Consider the following 14,378-nt stretch of genomic DNA (forward strand, 5'->3'; position numbering starts at 1 on the left):
TGGCATAAGAACAGACAGGAGGACCAATGGAACCGAATAGAAGACCCGGATATCGATCCACACATCTTCGAACACCTGATCTTTGATAAAGAAGTCAAAAATATCCAATAGAAAAAAAAAGAAAGCATGTGAGTTCAAGACCAGCCTGGTCTACAAGAGCTAGTTCCAGGACAGGCTCCAAAAAAAAAAAAAAAACTACAGAACAACCCTGTCTCGAAAAAAAAAAAAAAAAAAGAAAGAAAGAAAGAAAGAAAGAAAGAAAGAAAGAAGAAAAAGAAAACAGTGCTGTCCTCGAAAATGCCCTCTCCCTTTGAACACGGCCCCTCCTTTGGGCTGAGTTTCCCACACAGCTCTGATGATGCAGGAGGATGCCGAGGGCCCAGTTGGTGCCTGTATCTGTGCCTTGGCAGCAGCTATTCATGTCTTGCCACTCAGAGTCAAATTCCCTTAAGTTTAGCCTTCCCTAAGTGCTTGTTCACTTCAGAAGACTCAACCCTCATCTTCCATGTCCTCCTGGCCTAATTTCTCATATTACTGTTTTACTGAGTATGAATCAGTAATATGAGATGTTCAGGAGAGGGAGGAAGGGTCATTCATGAAAAAAGTGAGTGTTCAACTAACTAACTCCCCATGGGTTCAGGAAGTAGTGAGAAGATATTAATGAAGCAGAGAGAAATTTCTGGTTTTGGAAGGAGGAAATCCTGAATGGCTCCCTCTGTGTCGGAGGAGAGACTCCTGGAAAGGAAACCTCAGGTTCCGGTTGGTCGGTCGGTCGGTCGGTCGGTCGGTTCGGGGAGAAATATCAGCAAGGAGGTAAAGGCCGTGCCTCACGACATCAGCAGTCCCTTCTCTGGAAATTCCACGGTATCCCAGAGAGCTCTCGGAATTTTGTGATGTCACTCGTGTCCTAGAAACGCCAACTGCCCTCAAGACACACTCTCTCGGTGCCTATAAGACTCGGTTCTAGACATGTTGTCTAGAGAATGGAGATCGTTCGTGGAGAGGCCAGAGGGAGGAAGAAGAAAGCTGGCCTCAGATCTCACAGGAAAACATGGAGAAATAATTAGTGGTCCTGGGGAAGACGAAGTGAGTTCACCACTAGCAGGGACTAGAGAGATTTCTGGATGTGATGGCTTTGAGACTTCCAGGGCTAGGGCTCAGGAACTGGGAGGTTTCTGGGATGAAACAGGTCTGTCTGTCTTGTTTCTCTGAGTTCCTAAAGGGCCAACCCACATCAAAGATTCACGATAGTTGATTTGACAAAGTCGGGAATTGACAAGGAGTGCGGAAGGAGTCAGTGAGATTTCAATACCAGCACTGACTGCACATCATCAGCCCCCCCCCCCCCGGTCCTTTTCGTTGTGTAGCAATAATAATAGAGAAAGGGGAGTAGTGCTCTGCCAAAGCCCGTATTTTACCATGCCTTATATCACAGCCATTAGCAGGGTTGAGGCATCAAGTGCTGCAGTCAGTCCGACTCCTGTGACCCCCCTAAGGTTTCTGGCTTCCCAGTTTTGAGTGACACCATGGTCTCCAGTTCAGCTTGAGAGCTCTTTAAGAGCCAATGGAGGAGAGAGTGGAAAGAGACTGCCATTTTTTTCTTTTTCCTTGTCTTTCTTTCTTTTGCTGTTTTGCTTTGTTTTTCAAGAAAGGGTTTCTTTTTGTATCTTGGGCTGTCCTAAAACTCACTCTGTAAATCAGGCCATCTTTGAATTCACAGAGATCTGTGTGTGTGCTGTGATTAAAGCCCGGCTGAGACTGCAATTTCTTGTTAGCTCTGGGTGTCCTGAGCTGTTAGTAAGTGACAATGGCTCTGTGTTGTGAATCTCTGTGAATCCAGACTATGTTATGTCCTTCAATGACATGAGTCTGAAGCATCAAGCACCCACCCACCCCTATACTCCCTGAGGTCTCTGAAGTCACACACAGCGCAGCCTCTATGGGTCTGAATAAGGCTTAGAAAGCTTTTCCCTGGTTCACCTGGTGCAGAGGAAACCAGGTAAGTTCTGAGAGACATGCACCACCTTCCTACAGAAAGAAGGGAGGACTGATTAGCTAATACCCACAGAGGGGGAAACTCAAGTCTGGTATTTCAGACAGAACCTGCTTGGACAAAGTCTCATCTGTCAGTCACTTCCTGAGGGAAGGAGGGAGGGAGGGAGGGAGGGAGGAAGGAAGGACCACAATTATTTCTCCTCTGTGTCCTTTTTACGGTCTTTTCATGCTCTGATGAATATTGTGATTCAAGTTGGCCATGTCCCCTTTTCCACAGCATGTGCACTGTGGCTCTAGATCAAGGAATCAGTTTGTTTGTGTGTTTTGCTCTATCTAGGAGAAGCACCATAGCAGTTGCATACTGACTGAGAAATTTGATTTTTAGGAAATGATTTTTCATATCTGTGAGTGGTCTCTCCATAGATAGCCACTCATCTTTCTTTAAACTTGAGTATAGGAATGAATGATCCCTCCCTCCCTCCCTCCCTCCCTCTCTCCCTCTTCATGGGAATGAGTGTCTGCTCTTGCATTGAGGGCTCCCCAGTTCTCAGCATCTCCAGCCCAACCTGTCACAAGCTGATCACACATTTGCAAACTTGGGATATATTCTGCTGAAGTTTTGGGATAATGAATTTCATCAACTATGGGACTAACTTTGTTCTGACAGGACACTCACTCACAATCTCTCCTCATCACACCCACATAGTGTAACAACTTTGTGTTTCCTCCACAATGTGCTCATTTCTGTCAGGGAACTGAAAGCCGGCCAGCCAGCCAACACTATTTTTCCTTGTTTCTCATTTTGTTCTTATATTCTGTCTCTCCCCCCCCCCCGCCGGGAAAACTTTCAGAGTTCACTCTGCCCCCTGAGTAAAGGTGTTATGCTTCCTTTTATTGTATATTTAGTGTGTGTGTGTGTGTGTGTGTGAGAGAGAGAGAGAGAGAGAGAGAGAGAGATTCATTATGAAATCAAAAGTCAGTCAACAACAGCAAACTTTGTATTTATTTGTCCATCCACGTATTTGCTTGTTTACTTACTTACTTACTTACTTACTCACTCACTCACTCACTCACCCACTTCATTTATTTTTTATTTATTTATTTATTTGCAGTGGAAGACTTAATTCAGTAAGAATGATCAGAAGGGTAGGTAGGGTATCCTTGGGAAAAGAGTAAGATATCACAATGACTTTCCCTTCCAAGAGGGAGCTTTCTAGTAAGACGTGAAACCACAGTTTCAAGGGCCCGCTTTCCACAAGTCCTTTTCCAAGGTCAGGCATTTCTTAGGTAAGCAAGGGTCTCCATTCATTCCCTTTGAGGAACTCTCAGGCCCTGCCCTGACATTAACCTCTGACTCCTGCCTATTGTCAAGGCCAATGGGACACTCCTCAGCCCCTCCCTGACCTGAGGTGACCTGAGAAGCCACAGCCCACCCCAGTTCACAGGCCTCTCTTTATCTATCTATCTAACTAAGTAACTGTACAGCATAAAATGTGGAATCTCTTCTCAATGAAATGCTGTTGGCAGCCATTCGATGAATTTATTCTCATCTCAGATCCTGTCCAGCAGGGATGTCTTCTTTCCGTGTTTCTTCTTCTTTTGTATGTTGCAGTCAGTTCAGATGTGCTGGTATATGGTGAGAAAGAGAGAGAGAGAGAAATGGAATTGCTTTTTATTTATTTGAAGAGTTTTAATGATTTAATATTCAGCTATTTCCAGCCTTATTTACCAGCACATTTATTATTACCAGCGAGCACCTTCCTCTGAAAACATTGGAATCGCCCCCCATCTGTACATGTCATGCACGTGCGTGCATATGTGTGTGTGTGTGTGTGTGTGTGTGTGTGTGTGTGAGCGTGTGCGCATCCCATCTATCTATCTATCTATCTATCTATCTATCTATCTATCTATCCCTTCATCAAATTCCATTTTAGGAGCTGCTATGCTGACCAGTGACATGGAGGCCACCATTTTCTTAGCCAGTGACAGTCAGGAGACAGAAAGAAGGAAAGAAAGGAAGAAAGGAAGAAAGAATCTACATTCCCAAAGAAAGAAAAAAATTAAGTAAATTTTAAAAAGTAAAAAAAAAATTAAGAAAGTAAGTAAATACATACATAAAAATAGACATAAAGAATGAATAAATGAATAAAACTAAATAATAATTGAAACATTCAATAAGTAAATGAGTCACGCTAAATCAGCAGATAAATAAACAGATATATGAAAGAAGATAAGGAAGTGAAGGAATGAATGAACAAGTAAGTAAGTAAGTAAGTAAGTAAATAACTAGGTGGGTCATTTTTTTTAAAGAAGTAAGTAAATGAGATGGGCTGAACAGATAGTAAGTAAGTAAGTAAGTAAGCAAGCAAGCAAGCAAGCAATCGTGAAAAAAAAAATGAGAGCCGGGCGCTGGTGGCGCACGCCTTTAATCCCAGTACTCGGGAGGCAGAGGTAGGCAGATCTCTGTGAGTTCGAGACCAGCCTGGTCTACAGTGCTAGTTCCAGGACAGGCTCCAAAGCCACAGAGAAACCCTGTCTCGAAAAACCAAAAAAAAAAAAAAAAAGAGAGAGAGACACATCCATTCAATCCATAAAAGACAAAACGTGGAAATAAACATGTAAACTGGTCGACCCACCCAAAGCAGGAGGGAGGTCTCTGTCCAGCAGGGCCGTCTTCTTTCCAAGTTGCAGTCAGTCAGATCTCTGGGCCAACAGAAAAAGAAAGCAATTGTTTTCTACTTGAACAGTTTTAATATTACTCAAATGAATTAATATTCAGCTATTTATTCCCAGCCTTATTTACAACTGGATGCCCACCGAGCACCTTCCTCTCATAGCTAGCCCCTTCTACCCCTGCCCCATCTGGACAGATAGACAGGATGTATGTATGTATGTATAAATAAATAAATAAATAATAAAAAAGTAAAATAAAAATAAGTAAATAAATAAATTAAAAAAAAAAGTGTTTGGTGAGTGGGGCGTGTTGGCATAGAGAACAAAAGAGATAAACTAACCACCAACACATTGAAGAATGACATCATTCAATCAAGACATGGAAAAAGACAACTGGTCGACCCAAGTTCACAAGGCCAACTGGTCAACCCCGGTACTTAGAATTTTAAGGCCAAATATTTAATCGGACAACTGGTCGACCCGCTTCCAGTCCGTCAAAAAAAAGGAAGTGCACAGAGACAACTGGTCGACCCGTCAGGTCTAGGAAGATATAATATATATTATACATTAAAAAAAAAAAAAAAAAAAAAAAAAAGTCCAGAGGGACATCTGGTCGACCCGCCGCATCCCCGGGGGAAAAAAATGGCCTCCCGCCCGGTGGGAGGGACTACTGGTCTACCCCGGTCCTTTGGAAAAGGAGGTGGAGAGGGGGGAAAAAAAAGTGCGCCCAACCTCCGCCGCCTCCCCGACAGGCGCGCCGCGGCGCCACGGCGCGCGAGCGGAGGTCGGCGGCGAGAGGGGGCCCGGGGCGCCGCCAGACCCTCGCCCATCCTCCCCCGGGAAGAGGGATGGAGAGGGAAAGGCGCGCGCCCGGGAAAGAGGGGACACACCCGCGGGCCGCTGTGGTGCGGTGAGGCAAGCAGCGGGAGTGGACGGAGGAGAGCGAGAGCGGGAAGAGAGCCGCCGTCCGCCGTGAGCTGCCAGCGGCAGAGCCAGACACGGGTCCTCGGACGGGGCGAGGAGGGCGGGCGAGCCGGCGCCCGTCCCCCGTCCCCCTCTCTCGACCTCTCTCTCACGACCGCCACGCGCGCCCGTGCGCACGCACACTTCCGTGCGCACAACACACGTGCGACCCGGGGAGCGCGCCTCCCGGCGAGAACTCGGGCAAGGCAGGCGAGCGGGCGGGCAGAGGCGCCGCCGCTGCTCTCTCACGTTAATGATCCTTCCGCAGGTTCACCTACGGAAACCTTGTTACGACTTTTACTTCCTCTAGATAGTCAAGTTGGTGAACAACCACAAATAAGCAAACAAATAGAGAGATAATAACAATAAAAATATTTGAGAGTTCAAATAATTGACTTCATCCACAATAAAAGAATATAAAAATAAAAATATCAAATGCACTTGAACACACTGGCACAGGAGAACGCTTGCTAAATAGAACCCCAGTAGCACAGACACTGAGAGAAAAAGAAAAAAAAGAAAAAAGAAAAAAAAGAAAAACAAAACAAAAAAAAAGAACAAAGAAAAAAACTAAAGAGAGAAAAAAAAGAAAAAAAAAGAAAAGAAGAAGAAGAAAAAAAAGAAAAAAAGAAAAAAAGAAAAAAAAGAAAAAAAAAGAAAGAAAAAAGAAAAAAAAACAGACACTGAGAGAAACTATTAATAAGTGAGACCTCCTGAAACTGAAAAGCTTCTGTAAAGCAAAGAACATGGCCAACAAGACAAAACGACGGCCTTACAGAATGGGAAAAGATCTTCACTAATCTCCAAAATACACAAAGAAGTCGAGAAATTGGTCATCCAAAGAACAAATAATCCAATTTTAAAAAATGGAGTACAGACCTAAACAGAGAACTCTCAACAGAGGGATCTAAAATGGTTGAAAGACACTTAAATGTATTTAGTGATTATATTTCTTTTCCCTTAGGGATAAAGAAATGGAGAAGTTCTTTGAAGCAGTAAGTCACAAAAACACCAGGCCGTTAAACTTCAGCTACAGGGAAACCCTGTCTCGTGGAAAAACAAAACAACAACAACAACAAAAAAAAAATCCTGAAGCCAGTGATCATTGCAAACATCTGTATGTTCAGATACTGAGCCTGAGCAAGTTAGAGTGTCACAGATTTGCTGCAATTCATTGCAAATTTCATGTGGATCACAAATCCTGCTCAAGTTACAGCTGTTAGTGTCAGTGTGAACCTTGACACCATCTCTACTGGATTCCTGTCAGCTGGGCTCCGGTCTGCTAGAAAAGCAGAAGAACTAAGGTACCATAATTAACCTCTTCTGTGCCCCACCTGCAAGAACACTCTGTAAGCTACAGTTCTGAAAACAGCCTGGTCCTGGCATAAGAACAGACAGGAGGACCAATGGAACCGAATAGAAGACCCGGATATCGATCCACACATCTTCGAACACCTGATCTTTGATAAAGAAGTCAAAAATATCCAATAGAAAAAAAAAGAAAGCATGTGAGTTCAAGACCAGCCTGGTCTACAAGAGCTAGTTCCAGGACAGGCTCCAAAAAAAAAAAAACTACAGAACAACCCTGTCTCGAAAAAAAAGAAAGAAAGAAAGAAAGAAAGAAAGAAAGAAAGAAAGAAAGAAAGAAAGAAGAAAAAGAAAACAGTGCTGTCCTCGAAAATGCCCTCTCCCTTTGAACACGGCCCCTCCTTTGGGCTGAGTTTCCCACACAGCTCTGATGATGCAGGAGGATGCCGAGGGCCCAGTTGGTGCCTGTATCTGTGCCTTGGCAGCAGCTATTCATGTCTTGCCACTCAGAGTCAAATTCCCTTAAGTTTAGCCTTCCCTAAGTGCTTGTTCACTTCAGAAGACTCAACCCTCATCTTCCATGTCCTCCTGGCCTAATTTCTCATATTACTGTTTTACTGAGTATGAATCAGTAATATGAGATGTTCAGGAGAGGGAGGAAGGGTCATTCATGAAAAAAGTGAGTGTTCAACTAACTAACTCCCCATGGGTTCAGGAAGTAGTGAGAAGATATTAATGAAGCAGAGAGAAATTTCTGGTTTTGGAAGGAGGAAATCCTGAATGGCTCCCTCTGTGTCGGAGGAGAGACTCCTGGAAAGGAAACCTCAGGTTCCGGTTGGTCGGTCGGTCGGTCGGTCGGTCGGTCAGTTCGGGGAGAAATATCAGCAAGGAGGTAAAGGCCGTGCCTCACGACATCAGCAGTCCCTTCTCTGGAAATTCCACGGTATCCCAGAGAGCTCTCGGAATTTTGTGATGTCACTCGTGTCCTAGAAACGCCAACTGCCCTCAAGACACACTCTCTCGGTGCCTATAAGACTCGGTTCTAGACATGTTGTCTAGAGAATGGAGATCGTTCGTGGAGAGGCCAGAGGGAGGAAGAAGAAAGCTGGCCTCAGATCTCACAGGAAAACATGGAGAAATAATTAGTGGTCCTGGGGAAGACGAAGTGAGTTCACCACTAGCAGGGACTAGAGAGATTTCTGGATGTGATGGCTTTGAGACTTCCAGGGCTAGGGCTCAGGAACTGGGAGGTTTCTGGGATGAAACAGGTCTGTCTGTCTTGTTTCTCTGAGTTCCTAAAGGGCCAACCCACATCAAAGATTCACGATAGTTGATTTGACAAAGTCGGGAATTGACAAGGAGTGCGGAAGGAGTCAGTGAGATTTCAATACCAGCACTGACTGCACATCATCACCCCCCCCCCGGTCCTTTTCGTTGTGTAGCAATAATAATAGAGAAAGGGGAGTAGTGCTCTGCCAAAGCCCGTATTTTACCATGCCTTATATCACAGCCATTAGCAGGGTTGAGGCATCAAGTGCTGCAGTCAGTCCGACTCCTGTGACCCCCCTAAGGTTTCTGGCTTCCCAGTTTTGAGTGACACCATGGTCTCCAGTTCAGCTTGAGAGCTCTTTAAGAGCCAATGGAGGAGAGAGTGGAAAGAGACTGCCATTTTTTTCTTTTTCCTTGTCTTTCTTTCTTTTGCTGTTTTGCTTTGTTTTTCAAGAAAGGGTTTCTTTTTGTATCTTGGGCTGTCCTAAAACTCACTCTGTAAATCAGGCCATCTTTGAATTCACAGAGATCTGTGTGTGTGCTGTGATTAAAGCCCGGCTGAGACTGCAATTTCTTGTTAGCTCTGGGTGTCCTGAGCTGTTAGTAAGTGACAATGGCTCTGTGTTGTGAATCTCTGTGAATCCAGACTATGTTATGTCCTTCAATGACATGAGTCTGAAGCATCAAGCACCCACCCACCCCTATACTCCCTGAGGTCTCTGAAGTCACACACAGCGCAGCCTCTATGGGTCTGAATAAGGCTTAGAAAGCTTTTCCCTGGTTCACCTGGTGCAGAGGAAACCAGGTAAGTTCTGAGAGACATGCACCACCTTCCTACAGAAAGAAGGGAGGACTGATTAGCTAATACCCACAGAGGGGGAAACTCAAGTCTGGTATTTCAGACAGAACCTGCTTGGACAAAGTCTCATCTGTCAGTCACTTCCTGAGGGAAGGAGGGAGGGAGGGAGGGAGGGAGGAAGGAAGGACCACAATTATCTCTCCTCTGTGTCCTTTTTACGTTCTTTTCATGCTCTGATGAATATTGTGATTCAAGTTGGCCATGTCCCCTTTTCCACAGCATGTGCACTGTGGCTCTAGATCAAGGAATCAGTTTGTTTGTGTGTTTTGCTCTATCTAGGAGAAGCACCATAGCAGTTGCATACTGACTGAGAAATTTGATTTTTAGGAAATGATTTTTCATATCTGTGAGTGGTCTCTCCATAGATAGCCACTCATCTTTCTTTAAACTTGAGTATAGGAATGAATGATCCCTCCCTCCCTCCCTCCCTCCCTCTCTCCCTCTTCATGGGAATGAGTGTCTGCTCTTGCATTGAGGGCTCCCCAGTTCTCAGCATCTCCAGACCAACCTGTCACAAGCTGATCACACATTTGCAAACTTGGGATATATTCTGCTGAAGTTTTGGGATAATGAATTTCATCAACTATGGGACTAACTTTGTTCTGACAGGACACTCACTCACAATCTCTCCTCATCACACCCACATAGTGTAACAACTTTGTGTTTCCTCCACAATGTGCTCATTTCTGTCAGGGAACTGAAAGCCGGCCAGCCAGCCAACAATATTTTTCCTTGTTTCTCATTTTGTTCTTATATTCTGTCTCTCCCCCCCCCCCCCGCCTGGAAAACTTTCAGAGTTCACTCTGCCCCCTGAGTAAAGGTGTTATGCTTCCTTTTATTGTATATTTAGTGTGTGTGTGTGTGTGTGTGTGTGTGTGTGAGAGAGAGAGAGAGAGAGATTCATTATGAAATCAAAAGTCAGTCAACAACAGCAAACTTTGTATTTATTTGTCCATCCACGTATTTGCTTGTTTACTTACTTACTTACTTACTTACTCACTCACTCACTCACTCACCCACTTCATTTATTATTTATTTATTTATTTATTTGCAGTGGAAGACTTAATTCAGTAAGAATGATCAGAAGGGTAGGTAGGGTATCCTTGGGAAAAGAGTAAGATATCACGATGACTTTCCCTTCCAAGAGGGAGCTTTCTAGTAAGACGTGAAACCACAGTTTCAAGGGCCCGCTTTCCACAAGTCCTTTTCCAAGGTCAGGCATTTCTTAGGTAAGCAAGGGTCTCCATTCATTCCCTTTGAGGAACTCTCAGGCCCTGCCCTGACATTAACCTCTGACTCCTGCCTATTGTCAAGGCCAATGGGACACTCCTCAGCCCCTCCCTGACCTGAGGTGACCTGAGAAGCCACAGCCCACCCCAGTTCACAGGCCTCTCTTTATCTATCTATCTAACTAAGTAACTGTACAGCATAAAATGTGGAATCTCTTCTCAATGAAATGCTGTTGGCAGCCATTCGATGAATTTATTCTCATCTCAGATCCTGTCCAGCAGGGATGTCTTCTTTCCGTGTTTCTTCTTCTTTTGTATGTTGCAGTCAGTTCAGATGTGCTGGTATATGGTGAGAAAGAGAGAGAGAGAGAAATGGAATTGCTTTTTATTTATTTGAAGAGTTTTAATGATTTAATATTCAGCTATTTCCAGCCTTATTTACCAGCACATTTATTATTACCAGCGAGCACCTTCCTCTGAAAACATTGGAATCGCCCCCCATCTGTACATGTCATGCACGTGCGTGCATATGTGTGTGTGTGTGTGTGTGTGTGTGTGTGTGTGTGAGCGTGTGCGCATCCCATCTATCTATCTATCTATCTATCTATCTATCTATCTATCTATCTATCTATCTATCTATCTATCTATGTATCCCTTCATCAAATTCCATTTTAGGAGCTGCTATGCTGACCAGTGACATGGAGGCCACCATTTTCTTAGCCAGTGACAGTCAGGAGACAGAAAGAAGGAAAGAAAGGAAGAAAGGAAGAAAGAATCTACATTCCCAAAGAAAGAAAAAAATTAAGTAAATTTTAAAAAGTAAAAAAAAAATTAAGAAATTAAGTAAATACATACATAAAAATAGACATAAAGAATGAATAAATGAATAAAACTAAATAATAATTGAAACATTCAATAAGTAAATGAGTCACGCTAAATCAGCAGATAAATAAACAGATATATGAAAGAAGATAAGGAAGTGAAGGAATGAATGAACAAGTAAGTAAGTAAGTAAGTAAGTAAATAACTAGGTGGGTCATTTTTTTTAAAGAAGTAAGTAAATGAGATGGGCTGAACAGATAGTAAGTAAGTAAGTAAGTAAGCAAGCAAGCAAGCAAGCAATCGTGAAAAAAAAAATGAGAGCCGGGCGCTGGTGGCGCACGCCTTTAATCCCAGTACTCGGGAGGCAGAGGTAGGCGGATCTCTGTGAGTTCGAGACCAGCCTGGTCTACAGTGCTAGTTCCAGGACAGGCTCCAAAGCCACAGAGAAACCCTGTCTCGAAAAACCAAAAAAAAAAAAAAAAAAAAAGAGAGAGACACATCCATTCAATCCATAAAAGACAAAACGTGGAAATAAACATGTAAACTGGTCGACCCACCCAAAGCAGGAGGGAGGTCTCTGTCCAGCAGGGCCGTCTTCTTTCCAAGTTGCAGTCAGTCAGATCTCTGGGCAAACAGAAAAAGAAAGCAATTGTTTTCTACTTGAACAGTTTTAATATTACTCAAATGAATTAATATTCAGCTATTTATTCCCAGCCTTATTTACAACTGGATGCCCACCGAGCACCTTCCTCTCATAGCTAGCCCCTTCTACCCCTGCCCCATCTGGACAGATAGACAGGATGTATGTATGTATGTATAAATAAATAAATAAATAATAAAAAAGTAAAATAAAAATAAGTAAATAAATAAATTAAAAAAAAAGTGTTTGGTGAGTGGGGCGTGTTGGCATAGAGAACAAAAGAGATAAACTAACCACCAACACATTGAAGAATGACATCATTCAATCAAGACATGGAAAAAGACAACTGGTCGACCCAAGTTCACAAGACCAACTGGTCAACCCCGGTACTTAGCATTTTAAGGCCAAATATTTAATCGGACAACTGGTCGACCCGCTTCCAGTCCGTCAAAAAAAAAGGAAGTGCACAGAGACAACTGGTCGACCCGTCAGGTCTAGGAAGATATAATATATATTATACATTAAAAAAAAAAAAAAAAAGAGTCCAGCGGGACATCTGGTCGACCCGCCGCATCCCCGGGGGAAAAAAATGGCCTCCCGCCCGGTGGGAGGGACTACTGGTCTACCCCGGTCCTTTGGAGAAGGAGGTGGAGAGGGGGGAAAAAAAGTGCGCCCAACCTCCGCCGCCTCCCCGACAGGCGCGCCGCGGCGCCACGGCGCGCAAGCGGAGGTCGGCGGCGAGAGGGGGCCCGGGGCGCCGCCAGACCCTCGCCCATCCTCCCCCGGGAAGCGGGATGGAGAGGGAAAGGCGCGTGCCCGGGAAAGAGGGGACACACCCGCGGGCCGCTGCGGTGCGGTGAGGCAAGCAGCGGGAGTGGACGGAGGAGAGCGAGAGCGGGAAGAGAGCCGCCGTCCTCCGTGAGCCGCCAGCGGCAGAGCCAGACACGGGTCCTCGGACGGGGCGAGGAGGGCAGGCGAGCCGGCGCGCGTCCCCCTTCCCCCTCTCTCGACCTCTCTCTCACGACCGCCACGCGCGCCCGTGCGCACGCACACTTCCGTGCGCACAACACACGTGCGACCCGGGGAGCGCGCCTCCCGGCGAGAACTCGGGCGAGGCAGGCGAGCGGGCGGGCAGAGCCGCCGCCGCTGCTCTCTCACGTTAATGATCCTTCCGCAGGTTCACCTACGGAAACCTTGTTACGACTTTTACTTCCTCTAGATAGTCAAGTTGGTGAACAACCACAAATAAGCAAACAAATAGAGAGATAATAACAGTAAAAATATTTGAGAGTTCAAATAATTGACTTCATCCACAATAAAAGAATATAAAAATAAAAATATCAAATGCACTTGAACACATTGGCACAGGAGAACGCTTGCTAAATAGAACCCCAGTAGCACAGACACTGAGAGAAAAAGAAAAAAGAAAAAAAAAAGAAAAACAAAACAAAAAAAAAGAACAAAGAAAAAAACTAAAGAGAGAAAAAAAAGAAAAAAAAAGAAAAGAAGAAGAAGAAAAAAAAGAAAAAAAGAAAAAAAGAAAAAAAAGAAAAAAAAAGAAAGAAAAAAGAAAAAAAAAGAAAAAAAAACAGACACTGAGAGAAACAATTAATAAGTGAGACCTCCTGAAACTGAAAAGCTTCTGTAAAGCAAAGAACATGGCCAACAAGACAAAACGACGGCCTTACAGAATGGGAAAAGATCTTCACTAATCTCCAAAATACACAAAGAAGTCGAGAAATTGGTCATCCAAAGAACAAATAATCCAATTTTAAAAAATGGAGTACAGACCTAAACAGAGAACTCTCAACAGAGGGATCTAAAATGGTTGAAAGACACTTAAATGTATTTAGTGATTATATTTCTTTTCCCTTAGGGATAAAGAAATGGAGAAGTTCTTTGAAGCAGTAAGTCACAAAAACACCAGGCCGTTAAACTTCAGCTACAGGGAAACCCTGTCTCGTGGAAAAACAAAACAACAACAACAAAAAAAAAAAAAATCCTGAAGCCAGTGATCATTGCAAACATCTGTATGTTCAGATACTGAGCCTGAGCAAGTTAGAGTGTCACAGATTTGCTGCAATTCATTGCAAATTTCATGTGGATCACAAATCCTGCTCAAGTTACAGCTGTTAGTGTCAGTGTGAACCTTGACACCATCTCTACTGGATTCCTGTCAGCTGGGCTCCGGTCTGCTAGAAAAGCAGAAGAACTAAGGTACCGTAATTAACCTCTTCTGTGCCCCACCTGCAAGAACACTCTGTAAGCTACAGTTCTGAAAACAGCCTGGTCCTGGCATAAGAACAGACAGGAGGACCAATGGAACCGAATAGAAGACCCGGATATCGATCCACACATCTTCGAACACCTGATCTTTGATAAAGAAGTCAAAAATATCCAATAGAAAAAAAAAGAAAGCATGTGAGTTCAAGACCAGCCTGGTCTACAAGAGCTAGTTCCAGGACAGGCTCCAAAAAAAAAAAACTACAGAACAACCCTGTCTCGAAAAAAAAAAAGAAAGAAAGAAAGAAAGAAAGAAAGAAAGAAAGAAAGAAGAAAAAGAAAACAGTGCTGTCCTCGAAAATGCCCTCTCCCTTTGAACACGGCCCCTCCTTTGGGC

The sequence above is a fragment of the Microtus pennsylvanicus genome, unplaced genomic scaffold (genome assembly GCF_037038515.1).
Source record: "Microtus pennsylvanicus isolate mMicPen1 unplaced genomic scaffold, mMicPen1.hap1 Scaffold_112, whole genome shotgun sequence".
NCBI lineage: Eukaryota > Metazoa > Chordata > Mammalia > Rodentia > Cricetidae > Microtus > Microtus pennsylvanicus.